Source organism: Manis pentadactyla, chromosome 7 (assembly GCF_030020395.1).
Source record: "Manis pentadactyla isolate mManPen7 chromosome 7, mManPen7.hap1, whole genome shotgun sequence".
In the NCBI taxonomy this organism is placed as follows: Eukaryota; Metazoa; Chordata; class Mammalia; order Pholidota; family Manidae; genus Manis; species Manis pentadactyla.
The window spans coordinates 116,104,204-116,129,109 of record NC_080025.1 but is presented as its reverse complement, the minus strand read 5'-3'; the positions used below and the strand labels follow the sequence as shown (position 1 = coordinate 116,129,109).

The following is a 24,906-nucleotide window of genomic DNA, read 5'->3' as shown; positions in this document are numbered from 1 at the left end:
CAAAATTTTTTGTTTGATTGATTTTCTTTTTTCATTAATTTTCACTCTGATCTTTATTATTTCCTTTCTTTTTTTTATTTTTGGTTTCATTTGCCTTCTTTTTGTAGTTTCTAATGTAGAATCTGAGATTTTTGATATGAGACCTTTTTTCTTTCTTAATATAGGAATTTAGTGGTAAAAATTCTTCCTTAAGTTCTGCTTTACCAGCATCTCATATTTAGCTGTTTTATTTTTGTTTTCATTCAGTTAAAAATGTTTTCTAATTTCTTTTTTGAATTCTTTTTTGACCACGGGGTATTTTGAAGTATATTATTTTGTTCCAAGCATTTGATTTTCCTGATATCTTTCTGTTTTGATTCCAATTTAATTACAATTTGGAGAACATACTCAGAATAACATGATTCCTTTAAATGAATTGATATTTGTTTTATTGCTTATATTATGGTCTATCTTGGCAAATTTTCCATTTGCACATGAAAACAATGTGAATTTCTTGTTGGGCTGAATGTTCTATAAATATCAATTAGGTCAAGTAGGCTGATAATGTTGCTAAAGACCTGTATTTTTACTGATTTTCTGTCTTCTATAAATTATTGAGAGTTATTAACATTCTAAAATTGTAGAATTTTCTATTTCTTAATGTAGTTCTTTCAGTTTTTGTTTCATACATTTTGAACCTGTATTAAGTGCATAACTGTTTAAATTTGTTGTCCTGACACTTTAATTATAATGAATGATCTTTATCCCTGTTAATACTCTGCTCAGAAAACTCTTCAACAGATATTAATATAGCCATTTCAATTTTCTCTTTACTAGTGTTAGTAGTTATACCTTTTCATCCTTTTATTTTTAACCTGTGTGTTATTTTAAATTGCATTTCTTGTAGGGAATATAAAGTTGCATCTTACTTTTTTTAAAAATGCAATCTTCCAATTTTTGCCTTTGAATTGAGATAGTAGAGCATTTATACTTAATGTAAAATATTATTAATTTGGGTCATTTAAATCTGTCATCTTAATATTTGTTTTCTATTTTTCCCAGTCATTCTTCATTCCTTTTTACCTTTTCTTCCTTCATTTGGATTAATCAAATTAAATATTGTTTATGATATCATTTTATCACCTTTGTTGGCTTATTCATTCTAACTCTTTGTTTAAATATTTTAGTCCTTACTTCAGGGCTTATAGCTTATATCTTTGAGTTACAACAGTTTACCTTCAGTTAATATTAAACCTCTTTATGTGTACTAATAGAGCCTAGTAGTAAACTTCCATTTCTCCTCTCCCCACTTTTGTCTTATTTTTATTAATTTTGCCTCTACATATGTTTTAAGCCACACATTACATTGTTATTAATTTTGTTTAGATGCTCAATTATCTTTTAGAGAGATTTAGATAAGAAAAAATCTTATAGATTTACCCATAAATTACTATTTCTAGTCCTTTTCTTCTGTTAACATTTCTTATAGTATGAGTCTGATGGTGATGAATTTTTTCAGATTTTGTATATCTAGAAAAATATTTCACTTTCATTTGCAAAAGATATTTTTGTTGAGTTTAGAAATCTAGGTTTACCATTTTTGCCCTTCAGTACCTTAACAATGATGTTTCACTGTCTTCCGTGACAAGTCTGCTAGCATCTGTGTCTTTGTTCCCCTGTACATAACATGTTTTTCTTCCCTGGCTACCTATATCACTGGTTTGGAACAAGTTGGTAATAATATGCCCTGATGCTTAGGGTTTGTAATTAATTGAGTTTCTTGGATCTATGAGTGTATAGTTTTCATCATATTTGAAAATTTTTAGGCCATTTCTTCTCCAATATATATATTTTTCTTTTCTCCCCCCTCTTTCCTACCTCTGAGGACTACAAATACACATATTTTAGGCTGCTTGAAGTTGTCCCACAGTTAATTGACACTGTGATCATTTTTACTGCTGTTCATTTTCATTGTTGCTCTTATTTTTGTTCTATTCTGTGTTTCATTTTGGGTTGTTTATTTTGCTATGACTTTAAATTTCCTGATCTTTTTTTCTCAGCAGTAGTAATTTGCCCTTATTCCCATCCAATGAAATTGGCAATGTAGTTTTCATTTCTAGAAGTTCATTGAATATTTTTTATATATGTCTTTATAATTTTCAAACATATACAATAGTTATTATAATGCTTTAATGCCATTTTCTTCTAATTCCACTGTCTGTGTCAGTTTTGGTTGTTTAATAGATCTTTCTCCTATAATGGATTGTGTTTTCCTGTTTCTGTGCATGGTTGATAATTTTTTATCAGATGCCAGACACTGTGAATTTTACACTATTGGATACTGGATAATTTTGTATCCTTATGATTATTTTGAACTTTGTTCTGGGACACAGTTTAGTTACTTAGAAAGAATTTTAAATTTTGGGATCATGTTTTTAAGATTCTTTTAGATGAGACCAAAGCAGAGCTAGATCTAGGGCTAAGTATCCTCATAATTGAGGCAAGATCTTTCTCTGTTCTGTATTCAAAGGCCATGAATTAGATGCTTTTCGATGTGGCTGTGACCGCTAATGATTTCAGGTGGTTCTTTGTGGTTTGAGTATTTTCCTCACATGAATGCACTGAGCAGTACTTAGATTAATAGTTGGAGAGGGGTACTGCAGATACCTGAAGTGCTTGTTCTGTGCACTTCTTTCCTCCCCAGTAAACTGTCCTGAGAACTTTAGCCACCTTGGCTTCCCCTTATTCTCAAATCTGTTCATCCACTCATGGAGCTTTTGACCACATCTACATTCTTTGTACCACATCCTGGAAACTCTCAGGACAGTAAGTGGGGAAAATCATTGAGCTCACTTTTTTCTAGAATGTTACTGGTCTCTCAGGGGTCACTCTCTCTTTTATTGACTGATGACTAGTCTTTTAAAATCTGGTATTCCAAGTATTTTGTCTGTGTTTTGGTTGTTTTCTTTAGGAGGGGATATCCGCTCCCTGTTACTGTTTTGTTCAGCTGTAGTAACATCCAGCTGATACTCTCTCTTTCTTTTTTTTACCATTTTAGCTATTTTAAAAAAATTTTGGTATTGTTAATGTACAATTACTTGAACAACATTATGGTTACTAGTTTTGTTTTTTTTTTCAGCTGACGCTTTCTTAACAATAATTTGTTAAGTGACTATAAAATCACTATATAACAAATAATAGAAAATACTTGTACGTTTGTGTTTTGGAACTATTTAGATTGTTGTTCTTCTTTTACACATATATTCCTATCTTTCTTGATTTTTGCCTCTATAAATTAATAAAGATTTAAAATAAAGATGAAATTGCATGAAATTGCATTGGATAAAGCAAAAAAAAAAGACATACTTAAATGACAGACATTACTATAGCATTGATTCCAAACTGTGGGGCCTATTGCTTTTAAAAGCATAACTTCAAACACAATGCTAAATTTGTTTTAAATATAACTGTGGAATTACTGAGAGGAATCTTTTCCCATTTATGTCAAAGATGAAAGATGGTTTGTGATAATGCATAGCTATTTTCTTGTCATCATAATTGGACTTATTCACTAAACTGAATTAATAACAGAGATGATTGGGGAGGCTGCCCATTGATATCTTCTTACACATATAACTAGTGATAAAATTTTAGATCTCAATTTGTGCTTTTAAAATACTTTTGCTTTCATAAAATGCCATATGCATTTATATATTTATATGAATATACTATTGTAAGATCATGGAATGCATTTACTCTAATTTAGCAAAATAAGAGTATAATTTTAACTTGGTAAGAATCATTTATTTGCTTACATTAATGCTAGTGGTAAAGATTCATTATACCAAGTTTAAGAACTCAATCTGTGAGTAGGACAAATCTGAATTCAGATGCTGGCTCCATTAGTAGGTTTGCCAGCTGAAACACAAGATGCCTAGCTACGTATGAATTTCAGATGAACAGTACATAATGTTTTTGGTATATGTACATCCCACACAATATTTGGGTCATACTTACACTAAAACTAGTCATTTGTTTATCTGAAATTAAAAAGTATCTGGGCATCCTGTATTTTTATTTGCTCAGTCAGGCAATCTTAAGCACCGGTCACCATTTGTATTCTCTGAATAATTTAGCCCCTGTATCTATGTCATTCTCTCTAAAACTGGTTCTATCTTAGTGATTACAATACTGCTATAGACAATATCTCCAATGCTAGGTCTCTTAATTCTTTAATCTGTTTTCCTCCAGGGTTCTTGAACTCTATAATATTAACCACCCTCTTACATGATTATGTTAGAGACATCATCATTCCAAATATAGGTGCATCTTCCACAATCTTTAATTGCAAGAATTCCACTCTCCAACTAACACTTCCTATTTTTTATTCTACATCATTGAAAATCTAAAACTCCAGTATTTGTTCTTCTTTATTCCACAGAGATCTACAGTCTATTGATCCTTCCACCATTTCATTACATTTATCCTTCATGGTCTTAATTGTCTCCTTGTTCAACAAATTCCACAGTTCCTCATATGGAGGTATAGAATTATTGTTAGATGGAGCCAGACTACCTTGAATTAAAGGGTTTAAACCCTGCCTTCACCATTTACTAGCCATAACCTTCAATAATTACCTTAATCTTTCTGTCTCAGTTTACTCATCTATAAAATAGCAATAATAAGAGTTACCCATGTCATATAAGGCTATTGAGAAGAAAAATAAAATTATATAATGTGCTTAGAACAGTTCCTTCCTGGTACATTGTCTGCAGTATTATGTCAGCCATTGTTATAATTGTCATCATCATGAAATTACTGCCACCAGCAATTCAAAACGTCTCTGTTCACATTCTCAAATCCTTTACCAATCCCTTCCTTCACCTTCCTTGTCTGGAAAAACCTTAATTTTATTTCAATCCAACTGTACACTGTACGTACACTTGGAAAGTAAAAGGAAAATACACCAAAACAAACAGGTTGTCTGGTTTAAGTTTAAATTAGTAACTGTGAACTTCAAACTGGCCCTATTGCTCCCCCAAAACCCACTTACATGTCCAATATTCATTCCACCTCTGTTTCACACCTCTCCTTTCTCAGAAACCTGGAATGCCTGCCCCCATGCTCACATTCTCCCTCAATGAGGAAATGTGAGCTATCAGAAAAGAACTTCCCCAAACTCTTACAGCCACATTCCCCAGCCTCTCTGAGTCCATCCACACTGTCTAGCTTCCCTCCTTTCCTTCTGAATGGACTATCAGTGCCCCTACTTTGACTGAGCCCCCCTGATCCAATCCTTGGTTTCATAATATTGCAAAAGTAGATGATAAATAGTGGCACTATCAAAAAATTTGGGATAGAATTAAACCAGTAATTCATGAAATGTGCTAGCCACGTGTCGGGTGTGTACTAAATATTCAATAAATGTTTGCAGCTTATTTTTCTATTATTAATACTGTTCACTTTTCTGTTCTTCCTCTTCTAAGCTATGCTAATGTAGATAAATAGACACACATAGGCACCTGAATATAAAATACCATGGGCTGAAATGTCATCAGGTGTTCTCTATTTGCTCTAGTTCTGTAGAAGTGCAATTCCTTTTGGACTACTTATCTGAGTTTAGTTTGAGAAGTACCCAATGAATCTCATCACTAGAAGTGATATGTAATGTTAAGAATTCAATTTGAGTCAGTCTTCCTGAGTCAAAATACCTTGAATTTTGTCTCCAGTATGACTCTAGTGACTGGACTTGAAATATTCCATGCCTCAGTTTCTCATCTGTTTTCTGGGCACAATAAAAAGTCACCTCATAGGATTATTCAATTTTTTTCATATTTGTGCAGTTTTCAGTGCAGTTCCTGAGATATTATAAGTGCTTTATAAGTGTTCACCACTTTGTTTTTGTTATAGTAAAAATGGTCCTTTGCATCAGAAGTTTCCAAGGCATAAATTCAAAGTGTTATCTCTCTTACAGGTGTTTTAGTCTATGCGTATGGGAGTAGTTCTTCACAACTTCAAAAATATAAATCACAGAGTGATTTTGCCCCAGATTCCTTACCATTTTTTTGTATATGCACCATTCTGGAACAAAACAAGCTGGCTTTAGCTGCACTTAAAGTGTGGGAATATAACCAGTATCAAATGTCTGTGAATTTCATTCATTTAACAGATTAACTATTAAGCACTAGTTTTATTTTAATGTGCACTAAGTTTTGTAGTGGGGTAAAATGGTGATTAAGCAGGAAAAGGTCTGCCTTCTTTGAGAGTTTCATAATCTCTTTATGGTATGAAACAAGGAAGAGATATTTTTTCACATAAATTACTAGTTGCCCAACTATTTTCTGTCCAATGTCTATGATGGATTAAGGTTCCAGCCACCTTCAGAGCATCATAGGGTGCCAGTTTTGGGGTAACACTGTAACAACCTAATACTTTGGGTACAGGACACTAGTTTGTGTGGGTTCTCCTGCTCAATCCTTACATAACTGGTAAAATAAAATGTTGTCTCTCTTCCACTGAAGTAAACAGTGATTCTCAGTGGAAAAAAATTTGGAGAAGAAAAACCTCTTTACAGATGTTGGTCTCTTGCAGTCGAGTATTTTGTATTTTACGCAGGTTGGTTCCAAATGGAACTGTAGATTATGCCTCTGAGCCCTAGACCAGCTGTCCTATCAGTATTAATTAAGAGCAAGTGTCTACTCTCACTAAATAGATTTTGTACAGATACCTTAAAATATCAGTTAGATGTAACACAATTTTAGCCTGTGTGGTAGACCATAAGACTTGCTCTAACTGTGATGGAGAATATGCATAGGAAAACTTTAAAGTATTTAACAAATCCAACTCCCTTCTTCTTTGGGGCTAGTCACTTTGTCTAACGTTTAGAAGTCCAAGTTCATACCTTCTGAATAAAACTTTCCAGTATTCATATTGCAAAACAGATTCTAATTCTGCCATAAATTTAAATGATGTAGTTTTAGAGATTGTAGATCACCTTTTTATTTTTGAGAAAAACATCTAAGCATTATGTGGCAACTGAGAGCCCTAGAAATACTAGTTAGTGGCTTCGTAGTTCATGTTCACAGGAAGGCAGGCACTCAGCAGCGTCTTCCTTCATAGCATCACTATTCCCACCCATACATTTTACTTCATTAATCAAAGAGTTCAGTAGTGCCTGGTTCATTTTCTGACCCCCAAGCAGATGGACTTTGCATAAGATGTTGAGCTTGAGTTTGTTGGTTTATGAGTGAACCTGTGGCTGACCTCCCGTAACATTTCTTAGTAGCAGCATCTCAAATGGTCACACTCTGTTAAATACTTAGATATGCATTTTCATATGGGTTTCCTTCCCTTTGTTTTCTCAACTATTATTTGCAGGTAAAACCATATTGTTTTTAATACTTTTTCCTTGATAATAACAAATGGCTTAGTTTTAACACATTTTTATAAATGTAAATAGATATCTCATATTTGATTATACCTTGCTTAGCAAGATTTGCTAGATGAGAGCCCTCTACTTTTACTTAAATCTTTATGTAGTAAGATGCAGTTTTAACAATTCATGTTTTAACCCACCACTTTCTCATAAGAATTCCATGAGGGATTTTTTTAATGACTTTTTCCATTCATAAGCTTATTCCCTTTTGTATAACCTTCACTTATAGTGCATATAGTTTTTCAAAAACTTTGGTCCTCTGTAGAGTGTGAGGCATCTATTATTAATGAAATATTGGTGGATTTTTTTTTCTGAACTGTCTTGAGAGAATAGTGCTCTCTAATGCAGAAAAAAGAGTCCTTCAAAATGAGGTATTCTTACAGAAAAATCATTATATCCACATATGTTCATAAGACGCACTATTAAATTTAGCAGTCCCATCACATGTAAGCTTCAGATATTGTTGCTTTAATGCATTCCCTCACTACTTTGATAAAAGCCTTAAGATGTTGCCACTAGTTCTTTGATGATTTCCTCTGATGTTACGGTACCTTTCTTTTTTTCTCCAAAAAAATCTGTTTTGCATAAACATGAGAAGTCAAGGCAGTTTGAGTTAACGAGTAAAAAGATTCAAGTTTTAGTGAGAGTACATATATTGTGATCAGTTGTCTCACATATTACAGCCCTCTCTCTCAATGTAAGGAGAGTTTATTTTCTTTTTCTGGAAAATATAACTATTAGGTTTAAAGAAGCCCAAATAAGTTATTCAGATTTATAATTTGAGATTTATTCAGCTATTTGCTCCATTGAATTAATGAGATTTATTAATGGAACTTAGAGGGAGAAGGGTCATGTCAACCTAGATATGGACTTATTCTCACTCATTCTCCCCATCATCTGCATCTGGCTCCTGAATGAGTCCTGCATTCTGTTAGACTCAGGAATGGATTGTTATTTTTAAATATTTAGTTCCAGCTTCCAGATCACTTGTGGTAATTACATTTAATAAAATGTCATTGTGGATTACTTATTGTTCTCATAGTTAGCTTTAATATTTCTGCAGAGATGAACTATTAGCAAATTAATAACGAACTTAACTCCATTTTAACTACAAAGTTCTGCTTTCAACTAGACTATAGTTAATAATATGGTATTGTATACTTGAAATTTTCTGAGAATATATCTTAAGTGCTCTCACAATGAAAAAAAGGATTAACTGTGAGGCGATGGCTGTGTTAATTATCTTGATCATGGTAATTATTTTACAATGATATATGCATATCAAATCATAAAATTGTACACTTTAAATATATAAATTATATTTGTCAATTATTCCTCAGTAAAGCTGGAAAAAGTAAAATTAAAAAACACATAATGTTCAAAATTAATATAAGCCAAACAACTTCAGAATCACTTGTGATATGTGGTGATGACTATCTCATATTACTTCTTTATATCAATGTCTTGTTGCCTACACTGTGAATGTTTCCCTAAGCCTAAGAAACCCACATAACCCACATACTTGTTTCCTCTTCATGTGCAATGCAATCCTTCTAATGCTTATGCTGTGTTATATATATTTTGAAAGCCAAACATGTTCTTCTGTGGCTCTATTCTAGAAAAGAATGCTATGCTACCAACTCTTCAGGGGTACCTGTGTGATTGCATTTATCTCATTGTGCTAAAATGTCATTTTCATTTTGCTATCTATGCTCTGTGAGTTGATAATATAGACATCTAAAATCAAACTATTGTGTCTGATACATTTACCTGTTTTTTACTTTTTTTAAAAAAATTAAGGTTACTGGGTGCCACTTCTGCTATTGTCCCTTCTTTTTCACCCTGTCGCATCTCTCTAAAACCTGCTTCATGGCTTTGTATCAGATTGCCAGCAGAAGGTGAGCAGTTGGTTTTTAAGTCTGCATATCCTGTGAGAGCTGCATTTCTTGCTCCTTGTTTTGGATCTTGAAGCTCTGTCTTATAGGAGTTAGTGTCACCAATACTATATTATTTGTGCAGGTGTGTGTGTGTGTGTGTGTGTGTGTGTGTGTGGTGTACATCCTTTTTGTTTCAGAGCTGTCATCCCAAGAGCATAACAGAGAGCATAAAACCTGTGAAATCAATCCCTGGGATTTTAAAAGCTCACCTCTGCCTGCTTTGAGTTGAAACCAGACAATGAAGTTGTTTTCTACATGATTAGCAAGATGTACACAAGGAGAAAAGAAATCACTTCTGAGCACACCATTACTTGTCCTAGATTTTCAGACAGACCAGTGTGGTGGTCTGCCACTTACCAGAGATCTTTTTCTCTTATTTAATGTAGGAAATTTTCAAGGGGCTGAATTTCCTAGTCTTCTAACTTATCATCTCTGAAGTGCGTATCTTTCTTATCTTTTTAAATCACTGTGTTCCGTCACACATGCAAGCGAAACACCTGGCACGGCTCTTGGCACATGTACACATGACCCAAAGTACTTGGATCTAAAGCTGATGCTTCACTGTGGTTGTGCCTGTTTTATAATAGTTGGCCTACCTTCTCTAATGTTTTAGTTGGATATATTTTTACTTCTTTTTTTTTTTTCCTTTTTATGTCTTCCATTTTTTCTATGATTAGTTGCTAGCAAAATGAAAGGAAATGTTACTCAATGGGAAATGTAACACATACAAATGTCACCTGGAAAGCTAAGGCGAGTTACAGAACTTCTCCCCAAAATAATCAGGATATTTACGTGCTAGTCTAGATACATCATTATGTACATTTGGGGAAATATTTCAATTGACAGACTTAACAAATCTTTCCCATTTCAATGTTATGACAGGAGATGGATAGATACTCAAGCTACATGAAGCAAGTATCCTGGGAAATTAAGTATTAACATTCCCTTGAGTGAAACTGCTACTTAGTAAAAATGTATTCCATTTTAGATTTCCTAAGCCATGGTAGTATATCTAATTTATTTTGCCATTTGAGTTCTGTCAAAATAAAAGTGAACAGTCCAATATGAATTCTTTAACCATTTCGCATAAGAATCACAATATTCTCACAAATGCAGAGGTCATGCATGAAGTCTGGCAAATCTGGGTTAAACCCTCTGAGATGAGTCCCAAATGGCAGCAGTGGGACTGGGAAAGTGGGTTGGAAAATGCAGGATGGTTTTCGTCAGCCGCGATGTCAGTGGCTCCAAGTGAATGTGCTATTGCGTGTGTGTGCTTGACCTGGGGACTCAGCTGACCACCATAGCTCGTTGCAATTTTGTTATTATAATAGATACTTAATCTGGGGAGAGAAAATAAATAAAAATAGAGTTTTTAAAAATGAATAAAATGAAATTGTAAAACAAAAATAATATTAAAATATCATATCTTTCTATTTATAATTTCTGTTTCGTATGTCCCTGTAAAATTTAAAGGAAAAGCATATTTCACATGCTGATTTAGGTATTTATTTTGGCTTCTCTCTTCTGAACCCAAATGAGATTAAAGTCTTGTTAACAGAAAATATTAATCCTCCCCCAACCCGCCCTCTCTGAGCAAATCTTGCTGGCTACTTCCTAAGAGACGAACAGTTAAAAAAAGACTATTCCTGCCAATGCAATCATTTTCTTGGGATTTGTTGACTCCTTAATGAAGTCACATGAGCTTCATTTTCCTTTGTTTTATTCCCCTACCATGAATTTATACTGACCAAAGTGAATTTAAATACCTCTGACATTTCTTGTCACTGAGAGTATGTTATTCCTAGGAGAACATTTATATGTTGCTTTATTCTGCTCTCTCTGTCCAGGTCACATCTAGATTTTGTAAGATTATTGCATATTACATCCTATTTTACTTGAGGAAGAGGAGAATCTTACTCCCTTCTTTCCCCCTTCTATTCTTATTTTGACAAAGTATAGTTTTATTATATATTCTACTTTGACAAAGTGTAGTTTTATTATAATTGAAAGTGCCAATCAAAAATTATACATCAAAACAAGAAGTGTGCATTGATGATTCTTTTGTATGCATGGGCATTTTTTAAAACCTTTAAAGGAACAGGAAAAAGAAACCTCAAAATGGAGACATGGAAAAATATTCTATGTTTTTTTCTTTCTTTACCTTGGATCTTATAACCCTTTCTGGACTTTCTTCCTTTAAAAATAATTGTATTGTTATCATTATTATAGTTTCCTTGGGAAAACTTTATGTCTGCTTCCAGCAAAATATGAATTTATTAAATGTCTCAGTCATATTTTTATGCCCCTCTGAAAGATGACAATTTCTCCTTCACAGGTAGAATCTAAAATGTGTTTTTGCCAGAGATCTTAAGGATGAAAATCATAATAAGGATCTTAAGGGTAAAAATCACTGATAAACACACAGACACTTAAAGTTTTTCTTTTATTTTAGTTCTTATATACCCAAATCATGATAGTTAAAATGATCATTTTCAACTATCTCTCTGTCCTGCCCTCCCCTATTCCTGTACCTAACTATCTCTTTTTATTTGTATTTCTGGTGAAATGTTTGGCATAAAGCTCTTAGCTTATTATTGGATGGACTGAATTTGTTTGTTAGGTGACATTATAGGAGAACTAGTCTTTACTAAAGAATGATTCCCTGGAGAAAGTTGTTATGTTGAAGGCTATTAGGGGAGTGTTACAGTCATCGCTCCTAATAACAAAGACCCTAATGCTCTCTTCTGAGCACATGGGAGGACTGCAGTGTAATTTCCTCTGAACTAGGCATAGCTGTTGACAGTTTGGCCAGTGAATGGGGAACAGAAATAATGAGTGTCACTTCCTGTAGAAGCTTTTAAGAACCTGTATATGGTTCTCCACATCCTATTCTCTGCCTTAGTAGTGTTGAAAGCATCAATGGAGATGGAACCTTTTTTTATCCCAGCTCTTTGACTGTATGGAACAAAATTCCTTACCATTCCTTTCCAGTCCACAATGGACTTGTAGAGTGTGAAATAACATTTTGTTTTTAGCACTGTTTTTTTGGAGTTGTTTGTATGGCGTATATGCCATCCTCCCTGTCTGACAGAGCGCAACTGTACAATTCTGGCAGACTGTAGAAGACTTGTCATTTTTCTAATCTCTAGGGAGCTGCAGTGTCAATCATGAGAGGTGCCATCTCATTTGGAACATTCTAACATTACAAAGGAAGAAGCTTTACACTTCTATTTATTTTATGGATACTACGATGTCTGGTCTGAATAGAGCAGTGCTAAGATTAGATGGCAGCCTCCATGGGATGTTTTTGATTTCTGGAATTTTATATATAATCATCCCTTCTCAATTTTAAATATACCTTCTCTTCTTTACCTTAAGGATTCATTACCTTCCAAATGCAAATGCTTTTGGGAGGGAGAATATTTTAAATCTTATCAGTCATTTATACCTTAGTGAATAAAGTATGTAATGAATTAATTAGAGTGTCTCCTAAAAATAGTTTTAGATAGTGGCAAAGTGGGAGATGATAAGGGATCATGGCACCTGTCTGGCAAAAGGGAAAAGGACATAGAGATTGAATGCTAAAGACAAATTTTGCCTATTGCATAATTTTCTGAAGTGCTGGCTCTTTGTTTAATACGTTAGTGAATGCTAAGATTAAAAATAAGCTCTAGAGAATCTTAAAGCCCTTGGCATCATAGAAGAATTAAATTATATCAATGCCTTAAAGGTTTCTAGGTACTCCTTGCTCTTCAAAACTGAGTTGGGGACAGAAAAACTTTGGAAAGTCATTTCATTCTCTTGATTGAATTTACCCATTTCTCATGGAGCAATGGTAAGTCCATACACTTCTGCTGACACTGATGGATAGATGAATTGTGGTTTCTGAAGTTCACTGAAGTAGATGAAGAACATTTTAGAAGAGAAAAAGTACTACCATTGCAATTGTATAGTAATATGCACATTTTATACATGTTCCATAGCTCTCTTGCCTAGTATGCTTCTTGTTAAGGACATAATGACTTTGGTAGAATAAAACTTCAGTGTACTTTTAAAATATATTTTTAAAGTTTACAAATATATTACTTGCTATTGTGCTATGAAATAGTAGAAATCTATGTAAGTTTCAATGTTAGTATTTCAGTGGGATGAACTTGTATATGTTAGATGTTCTCCAGTTCTTAAATATGAGAATTCAAGATCATATTTAACATTTTTAGTGTTTATCTTAAAGTACTCAAAATACTATTCAGTCTGGAGTTATCACATAAAAACAGGGAGCATTCACTTTCTAGCTTCTGCACTTCCCAAAACTGCTAATGAAGTCAGACTTCTGAATAATCAATGCCAATTATTTGCCAAGTGACTTAATTATAATACAAATCTCTCTAAATAAAAGTACAATTCTTATTCATGAGTGCCATATAAATTCCAGTTCCATATACTTACATCTGATTTTGTTTGCTTGTTTTCTATGGTAATATTGATCTTGGGCTTTCTTTCCAAACTCTTAGGAAACATTTTTTGATTTATTTGATTCCTTTTTAAAAGAGAAGCCAGTTTCTTCAGTGTTTATCAGATTGGAAGTGTTTCATAAATTAATGATTGTCTATAACAAGGGTACTTGTTGGTAAGGAAAAAGGACTACTTATGACTATGAAGATTCTCAACATCCCAGGTGTACATGTATAAAATCAATTGCCATTAAAAGGATTTAGAAATAATCTTTATCTTTTATCTTTTGTTTGAGACTTCAGTGAAAGCAATCTGAAGAAACAATGAATGCATTATTTTTCCTTTTTGAAAGGCTAATATGCCATCTTCTCAGGATTTTAACTCACATTTGAAACTACTTCAGAATGAATTAGAGTTTCAAATACATTTGTATGAATCAGAAGGTAAGTTTTGAGAGCATTACTCTGTGGGCATACATTTGGTTTTGAAACATTGGAAATGCACACATGGATACATACACCTGCAGGAACAGGCACCTAATGTGTAACTGTGCTTATCTTTATAATAGTCCAAGGGAGTAGTTATGATTTTTTAAAAAAATGTTTACCTATAGATTCTTAATATAATAAACATGTATATTATTTGTATTAAAATATATTTTTAATTTTTTAAATAGCTTATACATCAAAAGAGTTAAGGATAGAATACCCTTTGTGTGATATTGTGATATAATAAGTAAATATTTGGTATTCATTCTGGTTCCTGGTTCCTGACAGGGGTGAGAGGAGCATCTTCCGTTATGCATTAACAGCCCCTTTCAACCTTATAAGAGTTTACGTTAATGAGGGGACCTGATGAGCCCCTAAACAGCGTCAGGATGGGGGCTGGTTGCCACAGGAACGAACTGTGATTAAAAGGTTATCTTTCTAAATCACAGATTTGATCATTTCATTCTCCTTACTTATAAACATCAGAAACTTCCTAGTGCCTGAACTATGACTCTAAATTCTTTAGAATAGTTTATAGAAGTCTTTACAACCAAATCTGAGTCTGGATTTTAAGCTTTCTCAAAAACATCCTCCTTTCCTCTGCCTAGAATGTTCTGCTGCAAGACTATCTTTTTTCCGAAGTCTAAACCATATCTGACCTCACGTCTACAGACTGTCCTTGAAAGAAGAATTAAATGCACTTGTATGTATGTGAACAGATGGGATTTTACATACATTTCTAGTATAAATATTGATGTCAATATATTTTAACTCCAAATGTATTTGTAAGTTCAATATAATATCCATCAAAAGTTCTAGTTACATTCTATTGGGTATTTCTGTTATTATTTACTAAGATGAATAAATGAAAACCAGCCAAAATATTTTGAAAATAAAAACTAGTGAGGAAGAACTTGGACAATGAGATATTGAACATGTAAAACTATACTAATACTTTACTGCTGGTGTATAGTAGGCAGAAAACTTAAATTCAAACATGCATTTTTAGATATCTAGCATATATTAAATGTTGTATTTCACATTAGTAGGAAATAGATACAATTCCTTGTATATATATATATATATATATATACTTTAAAGGCAAGTGATTACGATTTGTTCAGAGAGAGGAAAAAAGGAGTATATATAGAGAAACTGTACCTCTACTATGCCCAGAATTTGATTTTAAAAATCTTAAAGATTTAAAACTAAAAATTTTAAAACATCATTCAAAAAAATGTGAGTGATTATATTATAACTCACAGAGTAGAGAATATTAGAAACCAAGTCTAACACATTTGATCACATAAATATTAAAGCATCTCTAAGAACAGCAGGCTTTTTTTAAATTTGACAAAACAAAAACTGGGAAAATATTTTTTCCCATAGCTTTAAAACATATGATATATAGATAATTATCATAGTGTATTATAATTATTATCTGAAAATGTGCTCATTGCTGGATTTGACCATAATATTTTCTTATTTTATTAATAATTCTGTCTTAGTTTTATGACACTGAAAAGTTTGTAAAGTACACTTCTTAAACTTATTCCAGACAGGAGTCAAAGGATCTGGGATCACCATACCCCTCAAATCTATAAGTCACTGGTTGCTGGCTTCCTCCAGGAAAACTAAGTCCCAGGCACATCCTACCCAAGTTACACACAAGCAGCTCTGGACTCTGTCATGCCGAGGGCAGCTCTCTGACCAAACTTGCATGCTGGTTGTTGGAAGACAAGCTGTCACTCACTGAAATGATAAGGGGTATATGGGAGTATACAGAGAACACTGACCCCATCTGTTCCCATTAGAAATGGTCCTGTCACACAGTAGACAGTGTATATTAAGAACTAAGCCATCAAAATAATACCATATATTTCCATTCATTTATTCATTAGTGAAGGCAACAGCTTTGGTCCTTACCTTTAAGGAGATTAAAATATAAGAATTTGGAAGAGAAATAACCCATGGTTTAAATGAGTTAAAAACAGAAAGACTGTAATTTAATGGGGTTATATACGAAATAATAAAACTGATGGAAGGATTAGAAGGATTGTCTTCTTACATCACATTTTGGGAAGAAATAGCATATTGAAATAAGAAATGCCATGGAAGTAGAGATTGCTTCTAAAGTTACACATATGTGGGGGCACTGACATAATCAATAGTAGATAATGCTTAAATTAAATAATGTTTAAGTTAAAAAATATTGAGATCATACAGGAAAAATATTGTTGCTTACCAATGGCAGGAGAAGTGGACTCAGAAAATAGTTCTACAAGTAAATATGCCCATATAGTAATACTCTCAAAACTTACCTTCTGATTCATACAAGTGTTTTTTAAATTCTAATTCAATCTGAAGTAGTTTCTAATGTGAGTTAAAATCCCAAGTGTTGCTCTTTCTTAACAGTGTTCCTTATTAATCTTGGTTTTTTTAACATTTCTAATATTAATCTAAGTCAAAGTTTTACTCTAAATTAAATATTTACTCCTTCCCATCACATTAGTAGATATGAATGTATAACATCAGAAAATGTAAGATGACTCAAAACTTGCTATTACTAATGAGAACTTTTTAAATTTAGTAGTTTTGCAGTTCTTTAAGCAAAACATAAAATACTGAGATATTTTTACATAACTTCCACTCCTTGACAAATATAAATATTGATTTAATTAATAGAAAAATATTTAATCAATTAATCCCTAATTAATCGACAGATAATCAACAACGGCAAAGAAATTTGAATGTAACCTTTGCATGAAACTCCAGTAATTAATATGAACATTTTGCTTCATGTGTTTTTCTAAATACAGGTAAAATAAGCAAGTGGTGTAACTTATAGAATGAATGTAAAACTTCATAGCACAAATTATAGTGTGGAAACAAAGTTGTATGCTTAGATTTTTAAAGTTCATGCAGATAACTACTATATAAAATGAGACCTCTTTAGGAGTTTCATTTGTAAAGGCAGTCAGTGATCAATGCTCATGTACCTTAAAAACACAGATCACACTGTGATAGGAAAAATAATAAAAATAAAAATTAGAAATGTCTGAGCTGAATTGTATATCTTCCATCTATCTGGGAAGACAATTTCCATCTTGTCCAAGAACATTTTATCTTGTAGTCTCTTTTGAGATCAAAATCATATGTAAGGAAAATGTGATTGTGGAAAATATGGGAAATTTGATTGCAAAAAGTCAGAATCTTTTACTACTCTAAGCAAAACTGAACTTCTTAAAAACTGAAAATAGGTGCAGGTCAGGTTGTTGAAGAAATGTTAAATGTGTGACATAATATGTTGCAATAAATGTGGAATCTTAGTAGTCCATTTTGATAGCAACCATATACTGCTTATGTATATTCTGGGAAGAGGTGTCAGCTATGGGGCAAGAATGGGATCAACGAGAGCTTTTCCTGTGGCCACATCGCTGCGCGGTAGTCTTGTTGGAGTGCTGTTCCTCAAATTGGTAGTGTATTTCAGATACAGAAAGGAAGTCCCCCTACTTGAAACTGCTGTGTCATTTCTTCTTCCTTAACTGAAATTCCAGCCAAGGTTCAGGAAATGCCCTAATGAGCCACTTCTCTTTTCTCTTTCCTCAACTAAGTGGATTCCAACCAGCCCCAAATTTTCATTATTCATGATCAGATCTGTTACTTCGTCTGTCTCTTTTGGCATGGTGCTTACGTTATGGAGGGGGATTGTAATTCGGTGCTGTTTGTAGAGGTGATAACACTGATAGAATCCAGTCATTTCTGGTAGGTAACTAAACTGGCAGGTTACTTTTCTGTACTTTAAACAAACTATGAAGACAAGTCTAATGAATACCTATTACTCTGACATCTGTGGCTTCCTTATAATTATGGTTTCATCTTGCATGATCAGAAGGTATCAACATATTAGAGTAGTTGAGCTGTGATTTGCTTTAATTTGGGTAAAATATATCTGAAATGATATTAATGTCTAATTTTAATCAAAATGTAGAAATCACTGTTTTAGTTCATGATAACTGAAGCAATTTCTTTTTCCAGTTTATATTCTTGGATATTTACTAAATTGGAACAATTTAGCATTTTATTGCATTTATATATTATTTTATGAATAAACGTTAATTTCTGTTTACATTTTAGCAATATATATTTTATTGGCTTTTAAAGGTAAGAAAATATGAATACTGTTCATAGCAGAAATAACGCCAGATTGTACTTGAGTGAATTTATTTTCCCAGGGTTAAAAATTGTTGTGTTTTTTATGAAGATTTGGACAAAAGTTTATGTAGGGGATGTCAAAAGCAATAATGTTTTATGGTAATAGCTTTCAATTTTAATAATTAGTAGAATTATAGTAGGGACTTAAAGATTATCTATATATCTGTATATACAGACACACACACATAAACAAACATATGTTTAATATGAATTATAATATCATACTTCCAATATTGTCCTAACATGTTTCATTGTAATAGATATTCTGAGAAAAAAATGAACCTGAGGTAATTTTTAATTCATTGTGGAGAGCTTATTAGTAACTTATTTACTAGGAACTTCATTTAACATTAAGAGTCTTTAAAATAACCTTCACAATTTTTTCCTGTGCAGCCACCTTGTCAATAAGGCAAAGTGAAACAGCATGTGGAGCTCGTTATCAGGATTCTTCAGACAATTCTGCTTCACTTCTATTCTAGATGAATCTGAGCCTAGCTTTACACTTTCAAGTAGTTTTTGAATACTAAATCTTCCACTTTTTGGGGGTGAAACTACCTTAAATATGCCAAACCTTGTGACCTCCATTTTGAGAAAAAGAATCCTTTTTAGCTATGAGACAAACAGAACATGTATAATTTTCATGTCTGTTTCTTTGGTTTTTATTATTATCATTTCTAAAATTTTCAGTTTCATTACAAAGCAGTAGAAGAGTTCAATGTAGGAGTACATTGTTGAACTGAAACTGAGAGCTGATGTAAAAAATGAAACAAGCTGATTTCTTAAAAGTTAGCTTAATTTTAAGGACTGTGGCAAATGGTTTGTTTTAAGTTCTAGATGGCCAAAATAATTAGGATGCACTTAAATATGATGCAAATTTCTAACATCAGTGAAATTTTCAGAAACTGTGATAATTAACACACTGGAGGTGGAAAATGATTTTGAAAACAGTGGTCTGAATAGAAAAGAGAAATAAGGAAAGGAGAAACTGAAAGAAATTAATATTCTTACACAACAATTTAAAATAATGAAATATGTTTCAAAGAAAATACTGATGGCTATTGACAAAATAATCATCATATTATACACGTGGAAATACAGTCATTCAGTTCTTAACAAATCAATGCATAAACAAAATTATCTGAAATTAGCTGAACAGGCCATATTCTTTTTTGCAGGCAAATTTAATTAACTTGTACAGTAAAAAGCACTGGATTAAGCAATGGAGCGATAGCAGATTTAGAGAGGTGATTTTTATAAATAGCAGATTGGAAATTTCATATATTTAAATTTTATACCATAAGCAAAACAAAACAAAAGGAATGTATGGTGCAAAATGTGGTTTCCATTCAGGCTTTACTGATTATTTCACTAAGATGTGTAAGAAGAGTCTGGGAGACAGAGCAGAGGATGTATGAGGAAAGCAGGAAGAATCATAGGGTCCTCAAAAACATACCTGGGGGGTAAACCTTAATAGTAGTCTTGTAGAAAAACTGAGCAGCAAAAAACTATTGTACAAAAATTCCTTTTTTATACAGTTGTGAATTACCAGCTAGTAAAGCAATCTGTGGGTTGGGATGCAGGTGTTTAGAGATATATCAACATTTGGCAGACATCAGTTTGTCTATGAGAGCTTAGTTGATGATAGATAATTTTGTGATTCCATTAAATTATATTTATTGGAACATTAAAAGTCTTGGTCACTCACTCATCAACAAAAGGAATAGTATGAGAATGTAGTTACAGGTAGTTTATGTTAAACATTAGAAAAATTGGGAGAATCTGTATAACTAAAAAGTGAAATAGTAAGATAGGTTGTGGAATTTGACCAGTTTTAAGAAAAGACTGCTCAAGGAGAGAAAGCCCTTGTCCTTGATTATGCCATTGCTCTCAGGATTCAGCAGGAGGTTGAGCCTAAGGACCTTAAAGATCCAATAGGTGCCTGTTTTCTCTAGGTTTGAAAGAGTAAGTGAAAATTCGAAAATAGAACTAAAAAAGGCAATTGAAGTGATTGAGTCCAGGAAATAGAGACTGAATTTTAATAAGGATTCCCATGCTCCTTTGTATTCATTCCTAAGAGTTGCCATGGAAGAGTATTTCCAAATCACCTCTCACCTTCCCTGAAACATTCCTGCTTACTGGAACAGATTGTGATTCACTTTCTAGCTCCCTCCAGTGGGCCAGAGAATTTCTTCTATCCCTCCCTTAGTTCCTTCTTCTATTTCTTGTTTCGTGAACATGTTTCTCTTACAGAAGTTCATGTGCATATGAACAAATTGAGTTCTGGAAGATATTCAGCTTCCCTAGATGTATTTCCATCCAAATAAAAATTTGAACCAGTACTTTCTGTCTGTTAAGTCAGATATTTTGTTGTATCCTTCTTCCCGCCCCTTTGCCAAAACTCATTCTATTAAATATCTTTCCCCACTTCTCCAAAATTTAGACTAGTACTTACTACACTGAAAATCTGTCTGTGATGATCTCAGCTAGTGTCTGCAAGGAATTTCTCAGTAGCTGAGATGTTTATACTCTCTTGCTCCCTTTGATCCGTGCCTATTTGAGAGGATTTCAACCTACTGTGCCAGCTAAGGTCTGCAACAGCAGCATTTTTCACTATCAGACTTAAAGTTCTGGTAAATTTTAGGCTTTTCCTTAATTAACCTTAGGCTAAGAGGCATTCCTATAGTCATAACCTCACATGTTTTTCTCCTTTTAATCAATCACTTTACCTCATTTATACCTTATGATTTTCCATTATGTATGCAAGGCACTTTTCACATGATGGATGATTTGCTCTTTCCATCAAAACTTTAACTACCATTAAAGATTTCTTCTATATGTATTCAACCTCCTTTACTTTCTCTCTGCTCTCAAATTTTAAAACATCTATTGTTGTTTTCATTGCAGACAACCATTATTTTCTTATTACCTTTGAACAGTGTTTGGAAATCTCTGAGCATACCCACTCTAGGAGTAGGAACAAACCGGTGAGTGAGAGTGCCCAGTGAGATGACTAATGACACCATCCTCTGGAGAAGGTGCGAGTGTATGATATTGCCTTGATCAGTTAATATCTATGTAAGTTTGGTTAAGTTGGAGGTGACAGGTAGAAGAGTGTACAGATGTCACAGGAGGTTTTGAGGATGCTAAGATGCATACGATGTGGTATGTGCCAACAAGCAGTTAAGGCATCTTGACAATTAATTGCACGACAATAGTTATAATAAAGTTATATGAGTTCTCTATGGTTCTGGGGGTTGGGGAAGGGTTCAAGAGATGATAGCTGAAGTACATCTTGAAAAATAATTAGCTATTCTCTAGGCAGGCAAAGGGTAGGAGAAAGGCATGGACCAAAAGACTATGCAGACCATGTGCACAGCGGTGGAAAGCATGGCACAATCAGGGCTCTTTGATTAGAGCTTGGCATCACTGTGGGGAATGACATAACAGAATAAGGCTGGAAAGGTAGAGTCAGACCACCAGAACTATGCTTTTAAAGGTAGGATTTTAACAAGAAGAGTAGCTTGATCTGATTGCATTTTAGCAGGACATCTGGAACACAGATTGGAGGGATGGAAGGCTAGAGTCATTAGCTTTCGGTTTTGCTTACAGAGTGCTCCTGTATCTGCTGTAAGATAGCAAGGACGAGGATGTGTCTCTGGTAACACACAGAGTGGTTGCATCTCTGGCAAGAACAGAAGGCCAGTGCTTTGCTAAGAATTCCATAGAATCTACTTCATAAGAAAATCAAAGGTGGTAGAGTGTGTCATTTTCTGCTGTAGAAATAACCACCTAAAGTGAACATGCAATAGCACCCAAACCAGTAGTCTAAGCAAATATTTGCAAATGATTCTGTGATTTCTTTGTGGTTGCTTGGTTTAGTGCTGATAGAACAAGCTGAAATAGGAAGTCAGAAATTCAGCATTTTTAGCTTGCTACTATCCTGCCATGTGACTTTGAGTAAGTGTGTGTGTGTGTTTGCTGAATATTTTAAGTTGAATTAATGTCTATTGTGGAGGAGAGTGAAAGGCTGACTGTGAACGATGACGGGTCTGGTGGTAGTAAAGTTTAGGTCTCCGGTGCCTAAATAGTAGCTCTTAATTTACTCCTGGGATATTGAACTTAGATTGGATGTGGGAGCTCTAAGATTGGAAATCCAGGTCACAGCCCAAAGGGAGGACCTTTCTCTTCCCTATGGGATCCTTGATCTCACATTTCTGACAGATTTTCAGAGCGTGAAACATAACCATGGGCTATTTTCTCGTATATTTGGCCTTTTTTTTCATTTCCTCAATATCCTCTCCTGAAAACAGCCTCAGAGGATTCTGCCTTAGGACAGCGCTTTCAGAGCAAAATAAAGTAGATAATGAAACAACTCTGCATAATTTGGGAAGTAACCTTTAGTTGTTATTTTTTCATAGGTCACCTTCACTTTTCCATGCTTTCTAAAAAGCAAATTGCCAATTCATTCACATTTCTATTTGTTTCAGTATAAAACACTGGTTGTACTAAGTAGTATCTAAATTCACTTACAATCAGTCTTACTGAATCCACCCAGTGAAATGTTACTCCCAATGTAATACCCAGTATAATACCCGAATGTAACACCCAGTGAAAACACACTCCAAACTTTTGACCAGTTGCTTAAAATGTACTTATCTAAATACAAAATAGCAAGAACAAAATAGCAAGCAAAGATATTCCAAAATATGCCAAGAGAAGGAAAGAATTTATAAAATAAGTGGCCAAGTCCTCTACTGAGGAATAAAAGGGTGACAGTGGATGTTAACTACTGCTGCTTGAGAAGCAGTCATCTTAGAAGAGTTTTCATGAGTATCAAAATCAACTAAATTGCAGGATATCTTCTCTTCTCAACAGTTAAAATAGCAGACATTGATTGGGCTCTCATCAAGGGCTAACAGCTTTGCTTGTTATCACCTCCTTGGAGCCTGACAATACCCTTGAGGGAAGTGTTATCTCCAATGTTCCCAGAGGAAAGCATGGTTTGCAGAGGACAGGTAGCTTTCCCCGAGGTGACCACAGAGTTTAAGTGATGGGCCGAGGACTTGAACATAGGTCTGATGGCGCTTAGACCTAGGTATATTATCTAATCTTTTCTTGGCCACTTTTAAATTTAAACTTTATCTTTGTTGCTCTGTTTCATTCATTTTGAACAAGATCCCATCTTTATAACAGAGAAGGGGAAACAGTTCAAGGGAGAAGGTTTGGGGGAAATCAGAAACCACAGCTACACTAAAAATGGTTCCTAGGCTTACACATGGATAATGAGGTCTTTGACTGTATTAGATTTGCAAAAATAGCAGTTGCAGAGAGTAACAAGGGACTAGAATGTATAGCTATTTCATAAAAGAAAGGGGTACAGTGAAGAGACTCATTAATGTTGAAGCAGCAGATGGATAACCAGTGACAAATATCAAGTAGATTTGCTTCAGTTTGGTCAAAGAAAGGTCATTGATTATCTGTGGTTAAACTGGTTCACAGAGGCCAGGTCTCCACTAAAAAAGGGGAATTAATCGCTTCCATTCCCCACTAATTGCCTCAACATTTCCCTTTGCTTTGTCATCAGAGATTTGGCCAGAGACACAAAAAGTCAAAAGTCAGAATGTGATGGAATCTACATAAAAGGAGAATCTGAGGAGACCAAATTATGGCATTTGGTGTAATAATTATAATGATATTTAGCATTTTTCCCAGGGAGTGCTGTGGATTTTTAGAGACCTTTTCAATCTTTAATCAGACCATAGGGCACATTTAAGAGAGTTCACTGTTTTTATTTCCATCTAGAGGATAAGGCATCACAGAGAGTTGAGCTGACCTAGGGCAAGTCTCCCGAGATGTTAAATCCTGTATGTTGGATTTTACCGTCCTATGTTGAGTTTTAGCAGGAAACCTGGGCTCTTCCCAAAGGTATCATCCATTCATGCTTCTTCAGAGTCTTAAGGTTTTTTGCACATTAACATCTGAGATTCCCTCCTCTATCAATGACAGAAAAAATCACCCATGAAAACAGCATGAAATGGTTTTGATATTACAATTGCTTAGTTTTCAGGCTATTAACTGATGCTCCTGCCATCTTCTATTAGACATTCTATTTTGTATTTGTTGAATCAACCAGTCTTTGAAATCCTGTTGAGCTCTAATTCCTTAGGAATATGTGAGTTTCATATATATTTCTAGATACTTTCTTTAGGAACACAAAGTGACAGGGTAGAAAGTGGAAAGAACATGGGCTGTAGATACGATAGGTCAGTGTCCAATCATACTGGCTCCTCTGCTTAACTTATAATATCTTCAGAGACCTAATGGGTAAATGTTTCTCTTTAGGAAATACCAAACCTGCAATATTAACTACTTTTCTCTGCTGGAAGAGCCAGAAATG

At 33.9% G+C, this 24,906-nt stretch overlaps 1 protein-coding gene across 5 annotated transcripts in view; it reads left to right on the top strand.

The window, feature by feature from the left end:
* Positions 1–24,906, top strand: part of TFEC (transcription factor EC) — a 127,736-nt gene that overhangs the window by 41,627 nt on the left and 61,203 nt on the right. The window contains exon 1 of one of the 5 annotated variants that reach the window (XM_036931547.2): positions 17,915–18,059. The exons of 3 other annotated variants lie outside the window; for them this stretch is intronic. The gene's annotated coding sequence lies outside the window, so the exon portion shown is untranslated. Of the gene's footprint in view, positions 1–17,914; positions 18,060–24,906 lie in introns of those variants that run through there. One more of the 5 variants, XM_036931548.2, reaches the window with a different exon arrangement.